Here is a 19719-nt window from a genome sequence, read left to right on the forward strand (position 1 = left end):
CCTTCTTCCTTTTTTATTTTCACCCTAGGTTGTATTCTAGGTTTTATCTGCTCGTATTTTGCTTGGCGACGGCAATGCATGGGCTTATTTGTTTGTGTGGACTGTATGTGTACGTGGGAAGTAGTAGAGACCAAAATTATTGTAGCGAGCTGAGCTGAGCTGAGGCTGAGGCTAGTCGTCAATCATGCGGACGCGGGAGGTGTTGTATTGACCGCGAGAAATCGCTGGGACTTTGACGGCTGTTTTGTTATGTTGTATACAGTGCTGGGCGGTGGCACGTACGGTGTGTGAGTCACGTTTGGTGTCGTAATGCTACAGTGTCAGTACTGCCGTAGACTGAGATTGTGCTGACGATGGGCAGGCAAACCATTAAAATCGGAGCCTTAATAACCTGCTAGAAACCCTTGAAATTGTCGTTTTCGTAGCTGAGCTGAAAAATAACAATGGTGATTTATTTAGCGTAATCTTGCCATTTTAAACAGAGCTAATATCATATCATTTTCGGCTGCTCTAGCTTTTCGAGGAAACTTGTCTTAGCCTGGCTTACATTAAAAGCGTGCTGTCCCCGGCAAAACAAAAAAACATGTCTTAGCCTGGCTTTGCTAGAAGGGATAGCAGTTCACGATTTGACACCATGGCGATATGAAATGACAAACCGCTTTTCAGAAAACAAATTGGCAAACCCCACACAAAAATCTGTGAAATGACAGCGTGGCCCACTCTAATCTTGATCGCTCAGGTGCTCAAACTGTGCCCTAAGTAAATGGATCATCACAAACTTGTCTCTTCATGCGGATAGAAGAGTCGAGCGTTCAAGAAGAGAAGAAAAAAAAAACATGCATATGCATGCCAGCGATCTTCCTTTTTCTTATTGGGCCAGTTACCCTGGATTGGACGTTGCATTAGAAACACAGCGCGACTCTGTCACCGTTTGAGCTGCAGGGCAGAGAATCCTGTGCTGTTTTTTTACCATCGCCAGTCACCATGCCCGCTTTTTACACTCTTTTGAACAGTGATGACTGTGACCAGGAGCAGGAGGGAGGCTCGAGGCCTGGGCCGGCAGGTCCAAAAGGAAATAATAATAACCGAAGGCCCCGAAGGAAAGAAAGGGATAGTGGCAAAAGAAAGAATTTTTTAAAGCTCATTGGTCCCAAACAAATCTATGCCATCATTGCTAGTACTCCAGTTTACCAAAATGCCCCCGCAGGAATTGTTTTTGGAACAAATACTAGCTCGGATGTTGCTTCCTGGACTGGTTTCATGGTCTGTGATTACTCAAAGGACTCTCGTGTACTAGCATGGTTTTCACTTTTTAGCATTTTTTAGGAATAGCATTTTTTAAAATTTTGGGCTCCATTTGCAACAGTCCGTAAAAAAAAGTAGAAATGACCTCAAGAGACCTTATTATACTTTGACCCAATTCTTGGACTTATTTCTCCCAAAATAACATAGGGCGTCTTCAACACCGACCCTCATATCGCCTGCAAACGTTTGGACAGAATTATCCGCACATCGCAAGCCATTCAACAAGGTCCGTATTTGTCCATCGACCAGTTGGGGCGTCCGTTTCCCAAACTGAAAGCAAACCAGGGGGCCCACTCTCTGTTCACCGGCATTGAAATGTATTGCCCTCCTCTCTTCATCAGTTCGGACTTTTGAGGAAACTGGTTGGTGCATGAATTCAATAACCGGTATGTCTCAATGGAACAAGACGGCGTATGACGAAGCAGACGGGAAGGTGTTGGAGATTCCACGACGGAGGCAAAGAAGAAGCCGGAGGCTACTACGGAGATGGGCAAGTGGATGGCTCAAAGACGAAGGTGCCCGCCCAGTAGCGGGGCACGCACATCCAGTCAGGCACGTACACCCAACAACCAAACTCGTACACCGAGCAGCTGGAGCAGGACGACGATGGGAACCTTGATCCGGAGGAATGGCCGGCCGATCCAATGAAGAGGGGTAGAGGAGAAAATTTCAACATGAAGGAGGACAACTTCTCGTGTGACACGTGGTTGGCCACAGAGCATAAGGCACAACATTTTGGGGCAACATTCATTCTTGTTTCCGTGCGCACAAGAATTTCGAGCCTTGCCGCAACAAACTCATATGCGGTCGTGGGATATATTTCCTTAACCAGCGATAGCACATCATCCAAGAGGTCATGAACAAGTATTGCGGCGATGTAAATACACCTCATCTGTCGTGGTTTTATCACGGCAGATGCCTTAGTGAAAGGACTTAGGTGTGGAGCCATCGCAGCGTAGGTTCGCTCGAAGGGGTTGAACGGGACAAAGGACACAAAGGATTTACCCACGTTTGGCCCCTCACAACGAGGTAAATGCCTACGTCCTGCTTCTAGTTATATTTCTCGAGTTTCGATTACAAGGGAGCGAATACGCTTAACCTAGTTCTCGATTGATTGTTTCTTAAGTTAATCCGCCGCCGGGTCTCGCCTTTATATACACAGGTCGAAGCCCGGCGGCTTACAAGAGTCCAAGCCGGATCACACAACGTGACCGACCTGGTTTCTAAGTTGCGTTGCATTAACAGACAAGTTAGCATATTGCGGTTCACACGTTCGGGTCTTGGGCCTCCACCAGGCCCGCCTTTGTGAGTCGCCATCTTCATACTTCATCTTCTTGGGCCTCCTTGGGTCTTCTTCATGTTAAGTCGCCAACTGTGTGACCCGGCCCCTCCTGGGCGGGTCACACTAGGGGGTATATCCTCAACATTAGGCCCAGATTGATTTGAACCTGTTCAGGTCAATCTTCATCCTTTGGTTTGCGAATCCCTTAAACCTCTTCAATGTTTATCCTGGCATATCTTCTTAACCCGCCATGACGGACAGTGACATCATGTTACTAATCTCAGAAAAAAAAACCTATGACATCACAACGGATCTTTGCATTAATCAGCTATCCCAAGAATCGAGGCGCCTCTGTAGTTGAGATAATGATCACACCTCCTCGATTTTCATGCCTGCCATTTCACAGTTCACCTTTCTTTATAAATAGGCACAGGGGGTCCTTTTTCGCTTCGTACCCCCGCCTCCTCCTCTTCTTCTTCCTTGCAACGACTGGCGCCACCGGAGCTCCACCGCCCCAGTCAACAACTTCATCTTGGCCGCTGCATCAACCTGATTTCCTCCAGAAAACCGCGGCGCCCCTTTGTTCTCACCAGGTACGCATCTCCCTATGTTCCCAATCTATATTAGGGTTTCTCAGTTCTTCGATGTTCATCGACGTTCGTTGTGCTCACTCATAGTTCATCTGTTCTATGGTGTAGTTGAATCCAGACGCAATACCGAAATCATACTTCAACCGCTTTCATATTTACTATTAATCATAGATCCATTCCTTCTTTCTGAGATTCACTTCTCAACGCAGTAGTTCGTCCTCCATGCTTTAGGTTTAGCAATTTCTGCCTATTTTTTAAACTGCCATAGATCTAAAATCATAAGCAGGACCCGTGAAACTTGTTTGTTCAGTACTTAGCAAAATCCTGCTCAAATCCAGATCTGTAGAGACCGTGTTGATCACTGATACATAGGCGGCTCAAAGCAACACATTTTGTAACCCGCCAAATGCTAGCCATCTTACTCATAAATGTTTAAACCTCCGGTATCTTCTCAATCAATAACCATGACCGCATAACATGTTGATGCCTTGCCGGCTTAACCATGCTTATTAATCTCCATCGCTCATAATAATCAATCTTGTATGCATAACTAGTTTTGAACAGTAAACTTGTTTGTTTAACTATTGGGCGGTTTACCATCATAATATCAATCCTCCAATTCTTCACTCCCAGGTTTTAACTTGGCAAAAATGACTAAGACCACCAACTCCTGCGATTCGGTCGCTTCCACTGTCATTGAGCAGTCTCTGAACGAATATGTTGCCATGGTTGTCTTACAGGCAAAGAACGCCATCCACTGGAGAGTTCCAGGGACCGAAACTAAGCCTCTCCCCAACGAAGGTGAACTCGTAGTTTTTGCAGACCACCTCCTTCGCGGCTTCTCACCACCCGGCTCAAAGTTTTTCCGAGATGTTCTGCACTTTTATCAGCTACACCCTCAAGACATCGGCCCCAATTCGATGTCCAACATTTGCAACTTTCAAGTCTTCAGCGGGGTGTACCTTCAAGAAGAGCCCAATGTTGACTTGTTTAGAGAATATTACTATTTCAACTGCAGACCGAGATGACAGACGGGCCCTGTCTCGAACTCGGTGGAATCTTGATCCAGAGTCGGAGAGATGCCGTCTTTCCTACTGCTGCACTGCCCAGTCATCCCAAAGACTGGAATATGATAACCCACAAGTATAGGGGATCGCAACAATTTTTGAGAGTAGAGTATTCAACCCAAATTTATTGATTCGACACAAAGGGAGCCAAAGAATATTCTCAAGTATTAGCAGTTGAGTTGTCAATTCAACCACACCTGAAAGACTTAATATTTGCAGCAAAGTATTTAGTAGCAAAGTAGTATGAAAGTAACGGTAACGGTGGAAAAAGTAACAGTAGCAGTTCTATAGTAATTGTAACAGTGGCAGCGGAAAAGTAACTAAGCAAAGATCAATATGTGAAAAGCTCGTAGGCATTGGATCAGTGATGGATAATTATGTCGGATGCGATCCCTCATGCAACAGTTATAACATAGGGTGACACAGAACTAGCTCCAGTTCATCAATGTAATGTAGGCATGTATTCCGAATATAGTCATACGTGCTTATGGAAAAGAACTTGCATGACATCTTTTGTCCTACCCTCCCGTGGCAGCGGGGTCCTATTGGAAACTAAGGGATATTAAGGCCTCCTTTTAATAGAGTACCGGACCAAAGCATTAACACTTAGTGAATACATGAACTCCTGAAACTACGGTCATCACCGGGAGTGGTCCCGATTATTGTCACTTCGGGGTTGCCGGATCATAACACATAGTAGGTGCCTATTGACTTGCAAGATAGTATCAAGAACTCACATATATTCATGAAAACATAATAGGTTCAGATCTGAAATCATTGCACTCGGGCCCTAGTGACAAGCATTAAGCATAGCAAAGTCATAGCAACATCAATCTCAGAACATAATGGATACTAGGGATCAAAGCCTAACAAAACTAACTCGATTACATGATAAATCTCATCCAAACCATCACCGTCCAGCAAGCCTATGATGGAATTACTCAAGCACGGCGGTGAGCATCATGAAATTGGTGATGGAGGAAGGTTGATGATGACGACGACGGATTCCCGTCGCCGGAGCCCCGAATGGACTCCAGATCAGCCCCCCCCCGTGAGAGATTAGGTCTTGGCGGCGGCTCCATATCGTAAAACGCGATGAATCCTTCTCTTTGTTTTTTCTCTCCCCGAACGTGAATATATAGAGTTGGAGTTGAGGTCGGTGGAGCCTCAGGGGGCCCACGAGGCAGGGGGCGCGCCCTCCACCCTCGTGGACAGGGTGTGGGCCCCCTGGTGTTGATTCTTTCGCCAATATTTTTTATAAATTCCAAAAATATTCTCCGTGAAGTTTTAGGTCATTCCGAGAACTTTTATTTCTGCACAAAAATAACACCATGGCAATTCTGCTGAAAACAACGTCAGTTCGGGTTAGTTCCATTCAAATCATGCAAGTTAGAGTCCAAAACAAGGGCAAAAGTGTTTGGAAAAGTAGATACGCTGGAGACGTATCAGAATCAAACTTGGTTCTATTGTCAAGACACTTCTCCGGCGGGTGAAAATCCTTTACCGGGTTACCGCACTTGCCAGCTCAGCCCGAGACATCCACTCCCTGACCGGATCAGTGCCGCAGATTGAGCCAAATATTCACCAACTTTTTCAAAGATAAGGGCTTTGTTAGCCAATGGCTTGACTGGAATCGATCTCGTCTGATGCTGGGTTGCTTGGAGAATCTTGCCTCTAAGCCGCCGCACTGGCTTAATGTGCGAGTACACGTGTGATGTAAAAGACCCTCAGAGGTATAATTCAACACGTCTTGATGACAAAGAGATCAATGAAATGACTAAATCATTACTCGGGGAGAGCCTCGAAAGCTTCAGCAAGACGGGTCTAAACCCTTTTGGTACTCTCAACCCTACCCCTGACGTAAGTATTTCAAGCTATTCTGTACTTATCGCTTTTTCATAAATTGCACCACTTCTCATTGTCATCTGCTTTTTCAGGCCGGCTCTTCCTTCTGGAACAAGAAGCTACAGGATAAGAAATCGCAGGATAAACCGGCAAAAAAGCCAAAACCAAAACCAAGGCTCCAAAGAAGACCAAAGGAAGGAAACCTGACGCAACAGACTTGTTCACCCTGGATGATGAGTCCGAGGTAGAACTTGATTCCCTTGGCTTTTTATTTATGCAACTTATTGATGATGATTCCTCTCAGGATGATGCAGAGACCAGCCAGGCAGACGTCGCAGAGGTAAATATCATTTCCGACTCAGAGCGCTTGCCAAGACAGAAAACTCGGCAGGTGACCCAGAAAGTAAGGTTTTCTCACCCTCTTGCTTACCCGGATCCCCATTTTATTTTGAAGAAACAATAGAATGATGCTATGCGCAAGACTCGGAGCGATGGCAAGAAGGAATTGGTTTCCGGCTTACCAAACACTCCAATTCCGCGCAAACGCCGCCACGAGGTGCTTCTAAATCCAACTCTCTCATTTCCAAAGGCGGGTCTCATTCGTCAACCACTTAATTTATCTGACTCAAATTACCAGGGAACTTCTCACTCACCCTCCGGCGACTCTACCGGTACCCAATTTTCTACCTTCAAGATTGCTCATGGGTCATCCCTTTGTCTAGTTTATGTAGTGCTTGGCGAAGCCCTGTGGAGATTGTTCTTCATCATCAATCGTCACCACACCGTCGTGCTGCCGAAACGCATCTACTACTTCGCCCCTCTTGCTGGATCAAGAAGTGAGGATGTCATCAAGCTGAACATGCGCTGAACGCGGAGGTGCCGTACGTTCGGTACTTGATCGGGACGGATCATGAAGGTTTACGACTACATCAACCGCGTTGATAAAAACTTCCGCTCAGCGATCTTAAAGGTATGAAGATGCTCTCCCCCTCTCGTAGCTATGCATCTCCATGGATAGATCTTGCTTGTGCGTAGATTTTTTCCATGCAACGTTCCCAACAGTGGCATCCGAGCCAGGTCTACGCATAGATGATATGCATGAGTAGAACACAAAGAGTTGTGGGTGGTGATAGTCATACCGCTTACCACCAACGTCTTATTTTGATTCGGCGGTATTGTGGGATGAAGCGCCTGGACCAACCTTACATGTCCACGCACATGAGACCGGTTCCGCCGACAGACATGCAACTAGTTTTGCATAAAGGTCGCTGACGGGTGTCTGTTTCTCCTACTTTAGTTGAATCGAATTTGACTACGGCCGGTCCTTGAAGAAGGTTAAAACAGCAAACTTGATGAATCACCGTTGTGGTTTTTGTGTAGTTAAGAATAGTTCTTGCTAGAAGCCCGTAGCAGCCACGTAAAACTTGCAACAACAAAGTAGAGGACGTCTAACTTGTTTTTGCAGGGCATGTTGTGATGTGATGTGGTCAAGATATGATGTGATATATGTTGATGTATGAGATGATCATGTTTTGTAATATCGACAATCGGCAGGAGCCTTAAGGTTGTCTCTTTATTGTATGAAGTGTAAGTGCCATGTAATTGCTTTACTTTATCACTATGCGTTAGCGATAGTTGTAGAAGCAATAGTTGGTGTGACGACCTCGACGCAACGATGCTACGATGGAGATCAAGGTGTCAAGCCGGTGATGATGCTGATCATGACGATGCTTTGGACATGGAGTTCAAAAGCACAAGATGATGATGGCCATATCATGTCACATATTTTGATTGCATGTGATGTTGATCCTTTATGCATCTTATTTTGCTTAGAACGGCGGTAGCTGTAACATCCCAAATTTTCAATTTGGAATGTTATACATAGGCCATTCATGCATATCATATTCTATTGCATTTCGTTTTGCGATCCTTGAAATTCTAAGCAACTCAAGGACCCTCGGAGAGAGAGTTGGGGATTTCACCGTTTTCATATTTGAATTTTATCAAATATCGAAACAGGGATCATTTTGGTTTTAATAATTTTTCTCTCCAAAAATATTTCATATCAAAAATATATGAGAGGAGATAATATGACTTCTCCGAAATAAATGAAATATTGGAGGAAAAATATTAAAATCAATTAATATATTTTTTATTTGGATTTTATTACAATTTTATTCAAATTAGGAAAAATGCGCGTTTTTCAAAATTGCATTAGAGGCCCAAATAAATGTTCACCTTGTCCGGCATATTTTTAGAGGAAGGAGAAAACTTATTTCGGGATTTTCGAAGTCCATTTAGTATTTCTTTTCTTTGTTTTTCTCCGCGTCGGATTTTTTTAAAGGTTCTAACCGACTCCGGGCCGTAACCGGCCAGGACTCCCCAGGCCGGCCCCTTTATAAGTCGCGCCCCCGCGACCCCGCAGCCCACCCGAGCCCAGCTGCAGCCCTGCGCCCAAACCCTAACCCTAAGCCGCCGCCGCCGCCTTGCCGCGCCGCCGCCCCGCCGCCGGCTCCGCTTGCCGTCGCCCCGCCGGACCTCGCCGAGGTAGCCGCCCGCCGCCGCCGGTTTTCGTTAGAAAGTTGTTCGTTTTTTTCAAAAACCTAGATTCGTTTTTTTATTAGATCGGTTTTTGTTTCGGTTTTCTCGGTTCGGTTAAATAGCAGACGTTCGTCCGTACGTTCGTTTTAACGAACGTTGTTCGCCCGTTAGTCGCAGACAGTGAACGTTCGTTCGTTAGCCTGTTCGTCAGTTTTTCTTTTTCCAGGGTTTTTTCCGCGATTATTTTCGATCGCGATTTCTGTCCTGATTTTCGTTTTAGTTTATCTTTTCGCTCATTTATCGGAATCAGGCGATTCGAGCGCCTAGATCTTCGTCTCGAAACCCTCTTTCTGTTTAACCAACTTGAACAAGATTTTGATACAGTAAAATTTGACTTTAGCCAAGATTAGTAATCGAATCTTGTTTCTTTCGTGGTTTGAGTTTCGTTGCTCCTTTTGATTTGATTCTTTTTGCAAACCGGGGTTCTTCAGTTGAACTTTCTGGTTAGATCTTCTTATTTAGGAGTTATCCATGCATCTTTGCTTGATTGCTTATGTATGCTATTGTTTGTTTGCGATAGAATTCCCGGAGTGCGAAGCGTGCTACTACGAGTCACTAGGTTTTGCGGATCGTCAGCAAGGCAAGTAACACATTGATCATACTCTTTTCATACCCAGCTTTTATGCATTAGTTCCAATCCTCAAACATTGCATGATTAGGATGTGTTTAACTTGTGGGTATTGGGAAGTAGATGATGAGGTAGAACCTATTGCCCTGTTTTTATCAAACCCTTGGGAGTTACTTCTACGTAGGCTTATTTGCTATGCTATGCTCATAGACGTGGTTTGGTTTGAGAGATCCATGACAGATGTGAGATTGTTAATTAATAGTTCAACTTAAGGTGGCAACTTTAATACACATCTGGGTGGATTGCTTGTGGGCACCTGGAGAATCCAGTGTTGTCCTAGGATATCCCGGAGTACCCGTGTGATCATCCTACGGTCCGCCACCCAGGCTCAAAGCGATCATAAGATTATTCGTGCTAGAAACTTCCGTGTGCAGCCACAAGCTATTATGGGCTCTAGCATAGTTGAGTATGTTGCATGACCTCTTCCAGTGGTGGGCTAGCAGATGTAGAGGGAAAAGTAGGTGTAACTGTCCACCTGGGGTTAGAGTTAATGTTTCTGAAAGACTGTGTCTCGGTCATCCGTTTCTCAAACACCATGTAGTGCGAGAAATCCAACGGAGGAGACCGGGTCTTGTGGGGAAAAGTGAGCAAACCTCTGCAGAGTGTACAAACTAATCATGGTTAGCCGTGTCCCCGGTTATGGACATCTTGAGTATCTGAATTTTGGATTATCATATGGATCTCATCACTCTAATTTAACTTGTTGGGTTGATAATTACTTTTAATTGGGATTGAGTTGGAGGAACCTTCTCAATGATGTTTCAACTACCATGATAGTTAAATAAAATATTCTCCTTTATTGTAGGGAAAATTTGGCTTTTCACAAAAACAATATAACCATAGAGCCTCCACCAGCCATATAAGCATGTAGTGATAGCATTTATCTGTTCATTGTTCTACTATGTTATATTGCCAGCATATTCCATGTGCTGACCCATTTTCGGGCTGCAACGTATCATGTTGAAGACTTTTCAGACGAGGAGTAAGGTTCGCTAGGCCGTTGTCGTGCACTCAGCTATGCCGTTGGAGTTGATGGACTCACTTTATCTTCCAACCCTTTCGCTATTATCTTATTTAGATGGCCTTAAGCCATATTTATTGTAATAAGTTCTCTTTTGAGACATTCGATGTAATAAGTGTGTGATTGCTACTCTGTTATTAATTCTTCGAGTACTGTGTGTGTCAGCATTACCGATCCAGGGATGACACTGAAGCACAGAGACTTGACCGTCTGAGGTCGGGTCACTACAAGATGGTATCAGAGCACACGCTAAATGCAGGACACGACCACTAAGAAAAGCCATAGGTCACTCTTCTCTACTCATTTCTGACTTCTCTCCATTTTCTACTCTTTAGGATGGCGGACTCGAGAAACAAGTTTGCACAACCAGATGAAGACACACCCTTTGGACGACACTTGAAGGAAGTCACTAGGTACCTGAACATCGGAATACCAAGCTTCACCGAGACCTACACCGCCACTTTAACAGAAGAGGAGCGCTGGACGATTCGAGTTCAAGTTCCAGGAAGGACATTTACGCCAGTCACTGAGCCCATAGAGTTTTCCTTTGATGCACCAACCTGGAGTCTAGGCAAGAGTACGGCAGCCCACATTGCTATGGGACACATTGGAGAAGTCTACAAACAGGAGCTGAAAGACACTATCTACCAGATATGTGGGCGTCGAGATGAGCAATGGGAGATGATCAGCACCAGGAAGGACAGGTCCGTTGCAGCATTCATTCAGGAGTTAAACCAGCACCTTCGACGCCAGGAGAACCAGATGTGCGCTAGTATGATGGATTTGAAGAAGGCGATGACCAGGAACATGGAGCTAGAAGAGGAACTCAAGTCTACGTGCGACGGATACGAGGAGGAAATCGCAATACTATTGGAGAAGAATGACGACCTGATAAAGAAGATCGGAGTATTCATGGGAGATCCCACGCCAGGAGGAGATGACGATCAATCCAAAGACATTCGTTCTGAAGACTACATCATCATCGACGAAACCGACTCCGACCCCGACAGTAGTGATGATGACTATGAAGACGAAGCTGGAGCAGATATCATGGAGTCTTCCACCGATCAAAATTTCTAGTAGACCACCATATGATCAAGTAGAATTCCCCCCATGTATATAGTATAGTCTGAGCACTGTAACGATAGTTAGATCGATTGTATGCCCTTGCTTGATTGAGTGAGTGATATGATATGATTGTGTTTGTCTCATGAGCATATGGGTAATGCTTTCTCACTAGACCTCATTCTATTCTAAATCTCTTCCCTCTAAACCCATCAGATGCCTCCGAGACGTGATACCGGATTTGTCTTCCTACCGAAGCTCACTCAATTGATCCAGCAGCAGAATGCCTTGATGTAGTTATTAGTTCAGAACCAAGGCAACAACAACAACAACAACAACCCACCGCCACCACCTCCAGTTGACAACTTAGCCCGTTTTCTGAGGTTGCAGCCACCGGTGTTTTCCAGTAGCACCGAGCCAATAGTTGCTGATGACTGGCTGCGCAGGATTGGAAGGGAGTTGACCACCGCAGGTTGCACAGATGCTGAGAAGGTGCATTTTGCCTCACACCAATTGGATGGGCCAGCAGCCTCATGGTGGGAGAATCACACCGCCACTTTTCCTATAGCCAATGTCACTTGGGTGCAGTTTCAACAAGCATTCTGCACCGCCCACATCTCAACTGGAGCTATGAGCATGAAGAAGCGTGAATTTCGCAACTTACGCCAGGGGAACCGTACTGTGGGGCAGTACGTGGATGAGTTTAGCAAGTTATCCCGCTATGCCCCAGATGATGTGGCCACAGATGTCGCAAAGCAGGAGAAGTTTATGGAAGGGCTGAATGATGAGATGAGTATGCAGTTGATGGTGGCAACATTCAACAACTACCATGAGTTGGTAGATAAGGCTCTTATGATTGAAGGGAAGCAGCAGCAGATTCAGAGCCGCAAGAGGAAGTATGGACAATGGAAGTATAATTCAGGAGCTCAGCAGAAGCCTCGTTTTACCCCGAACTCGGGGGGACTTACCCATAACCATGGAGGCCACAGTCACAATGGAGGAAGTTCTCATAATCATAATGTCCCAAAGAATTGGAATGGGAATGGAGCAAGCAGCAATCAGACCCGCTCCAATCCAGCCACACCCGCCAAGAGGGACCTAAGTCACATTACTTGTTTCAAGTGCGGGAGGAGTGTACACTATGCCATCGAGTGCCCTGAAGAGAAGAACAAAAATGGTAATGGGAGCTCTGGGAAGAAGCCCAATCCATTTAACAAAGGACAAGTGAACCACGTGAACGTGGAGGAGGTTGAAGAGCAACCAGATGTAGTTATCGGTAAGTTTTTGGTTAAGTCATTTACTGCAATCGTTCTTTTTGATACTGGTGCATCGCATTCATACATATCAAGGGGATTTGTGGATAAGTATAAGTTGCCCACTAAAGTTCTTAGGACACCTATGCTAGTAACCTCACCCGGAGCTGAGTATATGGCAAGCAGTGGATGTTTTGAGATGCCATTAACCATAGGTAGTAACGTTTTCCCATCCGACTTGATAATTCCGGAGTCACAAGGTTTGGATGTGATACTAGGCATGGATTGGCTATCGATGTATTGGGGAAACATCGATTGCGCCAGTAAGTCAATTTTGCTTACCACCCCGGAGGGAAAAAGGATCAAGTATGTATCCAGGCATGCGCCAAGGAGAACCCAAGTAAACTCCCTCTCAGGAGTTGTTCAGGAGGAAGTGCCTGTTGTGAAGGATTACCCAGATGTATTTCCAAAGGAGTTACCAGGCATGCCGCCAGATCGAGACATCGAGTTTTTGATAGAGCTGTTGCCAGGCACCGGGCCTATATCGAAGAGACCATACCGGATGGCCGCGAATGATCTGGAGGAGATCAAGAAACAGATTAAGGAGTTATTGGAGAAAGGTTACATTCGACGAAGTTCATCACCATGGGGAGCCCCAGTACTCTTGGTTGAGAAGAAGGATGGATCATTGAGAATGGTTGTTGATTATCGTGCGTTGAATGAAGTGACGATCAAGAACAAGTACCCGCTGCCGATGATCAATGATTTGTTTGACCAGCTGCAAGGAGCTAAAGTGTTTTCGAAGATCGATCTGCGATCAGGATACCACCAGTTGAAGATTCGAGAGAAAGATATACCTAAGACAGCTTTTACCACGAGGTATGGGTTATATGAGTATACGATTATGTCATTCGGATTGACTAATGCCCCTGCCTATTTCATGAGTATGATGAATAAGGTATTCATGGAGTTCTTGGATAAGTTTGTTGTGGTGTGCATTGATTGATATCTTGGTATACTCAAAGAATGAAGAGGAACACAAGGAGCATTTGCGTTTAGTTCTCGAGAAGCTCAGGGGGCATCAGTTGTATGCCAAGTTCAGCAAATGTGAGTTTTGGTTGAAGGAAGTTGGATTCCTTGGACATGTTATATCAGGAGAAGGTATAGCAGTAGACCCCACCAAAGTAAAGTCAGTCACTGATTGGTTATCACCCACCTCAGTTGGAGAGATCCGCAGTTTCCTTGGACTAGCAGGATATTACCGGAGATTTATTGAGATTTTCTCTAAAATTGCGAAGCCCATGACGGAGTTGGTGAAGAAGAACACCAAGTTCAAATGGACAGAAGAATGTGAGGCCAGTTTTCAGGAGTTGAAGAAACGTCTGACTACAGCCCCAGTGCTAATTTTTCCGGATATACGCAAGGATTTCCAAGTGTACTGTGACGCATCTCGCTTAGGACTTGGAGGAGTACTTATGCAAGACGGAAGAGTTGTTTCATATGCCTCACGACAGCTTCGACCACACGAGTTGAATTATGCCACGCATGACTTGGAGTTAGCAGCAGTAGTGCATGCGCTCAAAACCTGGAGACACTTTCTTATTGGAAACCGTTGTGATGTGTACACGGATCATAAGAGTTTGAACTACATATTCACCCAGAAGGAGCCGAACCTCAGGCAGAGGAGATGGTTGGAGCTTATAAAGGATTATGACATGAAGCTGCATTATCATCCAGGAAAGGCCAATGTCATAGCAGACGCTTTGAGCCGGCAAAGTTATGTCAATACTCTCTTAAAGGGAGGGATGCCAAAGGAGTTAGCCGAGGATCTCAGGGAACTTCGTTTGGAGATTGTTCCTAGAGGTTTTGGAGATTGTTCCAATGGAAGTTTAGTCTACATTGTTGGGAAAGATTCGGGAGGCTCAGAAGGATGACAAGGAAATTGCCGAGATAAAGGAGAGAATGAGGAAAGGAAAGGCCAAAGGTTTTCGTGAAGATGAGCACGACACCTTGTGGTTTGAGGACCGCATTTATGTGCCCAATAATGCAGAGATCAGGAAGTTGATACTATAGGAAGCCAATGACTCACCATACTCGATACACCCCGGAAACACTAAGATGTATTTGGATTTGAAGGAGCGTTTCTGGTGGACCGGAATGAAGAAGGATATTGCCGAGAATGTAGCCGTATGTGATGTATGTCAGAGAGTGAAGGCAGAACATCAGAAGCCAGCAGGACTACTGCAGCCTATGCCGATACCCGAATGGAAGTGGGATAAGCTTGGCATGGATTATCACCGGATTACCCAGGACCCGATCGGGATATGATTCTATCTGGGTAGTAGTGGATCGGTTGACCAAGGTAGCTCACTTTATCCCAGTGAAAACCACCTATACAAGTGCGAAGTTGGCCAAGATATACATGACCAGGATCGTATGTCTGCACGGAGTTCCGAGGACCATCGTATCAGATAGAGGAACACAGTTTACTTCAAAGTTTTGGCATCAGTTGCACCAGACTTTGGGTACCAGGCTAGAGTTCAGTACAACTTTTCATCCACAGACAGATGGACAGACTGAGAGAGTCAATCAGATTCTGGAGGACATGTTGAGAGCTTGTGCGCTAGATTATGGATCTAGTTGGGATGACAACCTGCCCTACGCGGAGTTCTCATACAACAACAGCTATCAGGCCAGTTTGAAGATGGCACTGTTCGAAGTCCTGTACTGAAGAAGGTGAAGAACACCGTTGATGTGGGATGAAGGTGGAGACCGTCAGTTGTTTGGTTAAAGAGTCAGAAGAGAAGGTTAAGCTGATTCAAGATAGACTGAAGGTAGCTCAGTCCAGGCAGAAGAGTTGTGTAGATTCAAAACGCAAGGAGGTAGTCTATGAAATCGGAGACAGAGCATATCTGCGAGTGTCTCCTCTGCAAGGAGTTAAGCGTTTTGGAGTTAAGGGAAAGTTAGCCCCAAGATTTGTAGGACCATACCGAGTTTTGGAACACATGGGAGAGGTTGCCTACAAGTTGGAGTTACGCGAAGGACTGGCAGGAGTTCATGATGTGTTTCACGTTTACCAGTTGAAGAAGTGTCATGCAGAGATGGCCGATATTCCCCTGAGAGATACAGTGCCCCTGGAAGCAATTCAGTTGGACAGTGATTTAACATATGAGCAGAAACCTGTCAAGATTCTCGAGTTTGCCAGCCGAGTTACTCGCAGCAAGGTTATCAAGTTTTGCAAAGTTCAGTGGAGCCACCTTATCGAGGATGAAGCCACCTGGGAACGAGAGGATGATCTATGGAAAGACCACCCACACCTGTTTTCTAGCCAACCTGAATCTCGAGGGCGAGATTCATCTTAAGGGGTTGGTTTGTAACATCCCAAATTTTCATTTTGGAATGTTATACATAGGTCATTCATGCATATCATATTCTATTGCATTTCATTTTGCGATCCTCGAAATTCTAAGCAACTCAAGGACCCTCGGAGAGAGAGTTGGGGATTTCACCGTTTTCATATTTGAATTTTATCAAATATCGAAACAGGGATCATTTTGGTTTTAATAATTTTTCTCTCCGAAAATATTTCATATCAAAAATATATGAGAGGAGATAATATGACTTCTCCAAAATAAATGAAATATTGGAGGAAAAATATTAAAATCAATTAATATATTTTTATTTGGATTTTATTGCAATTTTATTCGAATTAGGAAAAATGCGCATTTTCCAAAATTGCATTAGAGGTCCAAATAAATGTTCATCTTGTCCGGCATATTTTTAGAGGACGGGGAAAATTTATTTCGGGATTTTTGGAGTCAGTTTAGTATTTCTTTTCTTCGTTTTTCTCCGCGTTGGATTTTTTTTTAAAAAAAAGGTTCTAACTGACTCCGGGCAGTAACCGGCAAGGACTCCCCAGGCCGGCCCCTTTATAAGTCGCGCCCCCGCGACCCCGCATCCCACACGAGCCCAGCCGCCCCACGCCCAAACCCTAACCCTAAGCCGCCGCCGCCGCCTTGCCGCGCCGCCGCCCCGTTCCGCCGCACCGCTGCCGGATCCGCTCACCGCCGCCCCGCCGGACCTCACCGAGGTAGCCGCCCGCCTCCGTCGGTTTTCGTTAGAAAGCCGTTCGGTTTATTTCGAAAACCTAGATTCGTTTTTTTATTAGATCGGTTTTTGTTTCGGTTTTCTCGATTCTGTTAAATAGCGGACGTTCGTCCGTACGTTCATTTTAACGAACGTTGTTCGCCCATTAGTCGCAGACAGCGAACGTTCGCTCGTTAGCCTGTTCGTCAGTTTTTCTTTTTCCAGGGTTTTTTCCGTGATTATTTTCGATCGCGATTTCTACCCTGATTTTCGTTTTAGTTTATCTTTTCGCTCGTTTATCGGAATCAGGCGATTCAAGCGCCTAGATCCTCATCTCGAAACCCTATTTTTGTTTCACCAACTTGAAAAAGATTTTAATATAGTAATATTTTACTTTAGTCCAGATTAGCAATCGGGTCTTGTTTCTTTCGTGGTTTGAGTTTTGTTGCTCCTTTTGATTTGATTCTTTTTGCAAATCGTAGTTCTTTAGTTGAACTTTCTGGTTAGATCTTCTTATTTGGGAGTTATCTGTGCATAGTTGCTTGATTGCTTATGTATGCTATTGTTTGTTTGCGATAGAATTCCCGGAGTGCGAAGCGTGCTACTACGAGTCACTAGGTTTTGCGGATCGTCAGCAAGGCAAGTAACACATTGATCGTACTCTTTTCATACCCAGTTTTTATGCATTAGTTCCAATCCTCAAACATTGCATGATTAGGATGTGTTTAACTTGTGGGTATTGGGAAGTAGATGATGAGGTAGAACCTATTGCCCTGTTTATTATCAGACCCTTGGGAATTACTTCTACATATGCTTATTTGCTATGCTATGCTCGTAGATGTGGTTTGATTTGAGAGATCCATGACAGATGTGAGATTGTTAATTAATGGTTCAACTTAAGGTGGCAACTTTAATACACATCTGGGTGGATTTCTTGTGCGCACCTGTAGAATCCAGTGTTGTCCTAGGATATCCCGGAGTACCCGTGTGATCATCCTACGGTCCGCCACCCAGGCTCAAAGGGATCATAAGATTATTCATGCTAGAAACTTCCGTGTGCAACCACAAGCTATTATGGGCTCTAGCATAGTTGAGTATGTTGCATGACCTCTTCCAGTGGTGGGCTAGCAGATGTAGAGGGAAAAGTAGGGGTAACTGTCCACCCGGGGTTAGAGTTAATGTTTCTAAAAGACTGTGTCTCGGTCATCTGTTTCTCAAACACCATGTAGTGCGAGAAATCCAACGGAGGAGATCGAGTCTTGTGGGGAAAAGTGCGCAAACCTCTCCAGAGTGTACAAACTAATCATGGTTAGCCGTGTCCCTAGTTATGGACATCTTGAGTATCTGGATTTTGGATTATCATATGGATCTCATCACTCTAATTTAACTTGTTGGGTTGATAATTACTTTTAATTGGGATTGAGTTGGAGGAACCTTCTCAATGATGTTTCAACTACCATGATAGTTAAATAAAATATATTCCTTTGTTGTAGGAAAAAATTGGCTTTTCGCAAAAACAATATAACCATAGAGCCTCCACCAGCCATATAAGCATGTATTGATAGCATTTATCTGTTCATTGTTCTACTGTGTTATATTGCCAGCATATTCCATGTGCTGACCCGTTTTTGGGATGCAACATATCATGTTGCAGACATTTCAGACGAGGAGTAAGGTTCGCTAGGCCGTTGTCGTGCACTCAGCTATGCCGTTGGAGTTGATGGACTCACTTTATCTTCCAAGCCTTCCGCTGTTATCTTATTTAGATGGCCTTAAGCCATATTTATTGTAATAAGTTCTCTTTTGAGACATTCGATGTAATAAGTGTGTGAATGCTACTCTGATATAAATCCTTCGAGTACTGTGTGTGTCAGCATTACCGATCCAGGGATGACACTAAAGCACATAGACTTGACCGTCTGAGGTCGGGTCGCTACAGTAGCATTATAAGATGATCCCTTCACTTAATTTTAAGATAAAAATGTTCTCCGTGAGTATGCACGGTTGCTACAATTCGTCGTTTCGAGATACCACGTGATGATCGGGTGTGATAGTCTCTACGTTCACATACAACGGGTATAAGACAGTTTTGCACATGCAAAATACTTGGGTTAAACTTGACGAGCCTAGCATGTACAAACATGGTCTCAGAGCACTTGAGACCAAAAGGTCGAATATGAGTCATATAGTAGGTATGATTAACATAGAGATGTTCACCATTGATGACTACCCCATCTCATGTGATGATCGGACATGGGTTAGTTGATTTAGATCATGTATCACTTAGATAACTTGAGGGATGTTTATTTAAGTGGGAGTTCTTAAGTAATTTGATTAATTGAACTTAATTTATCATGAACTTAGTCTTTTAGTTTTGCATATCTATGTTGTAGATCAATAGCTCACGATAGCTCCCCTATATTTGATATGTTCCTAGAGAAAACTAAGTTGAAAGATGATAGTAGCAATAATGCGGACTAGGTCCGTGATTTGAGGATTATCCTCATTGCTGCACAGAAGAATTATGTCCTTGATGCACTGCTAGATGATAGATCTATTGCAGGAGCAGATGCAGATGTTATGAACGTTTGGCAAGCTCGACATGATGACTACTTAATAGTTTAGTGCGCCATGCTTCGCGACTTAGAACCGGGACTTCAAAAACGTTTTGAACGCCACGGAGCATATGAGATGTTTTAAGAGCTGAAATTGGTATTTCAGACTCATGCCCATGTCGAGAGGTATGAGACCTCTGACAAGTACTTTGCCTACAAGATGGAGTAGAATAGCTCAGCTTGTGAGCATGTGCTCAGAACGTCTGGGTACTACAATCACTTGAATCAAGTGGGAGTTAATCTTCCAAATAACATAGTGATTGACAGAGTTCTCTAGTCACTATCACCAAGCTACTAGAACTTAGTGATGAACTATAATATGCAAGGGATGACGAAAACGGTTCCCGAGCTCTTCGCGATG

Source organism: Triticum aestivum, chromosome 6D (genome assembly GCF_018294505.1).
Source record: "Triticum aestivum cultivar Chinese Spring chromosome 6D, IWGSC CS RefSeq v2.1, whole genome shotgun sequence".
NCBI lineage: Eukaryota > Viridiplantae > Streptophyta > Magnoliopsida > Poales > Poaceae > Triticum > Triticum aestivum.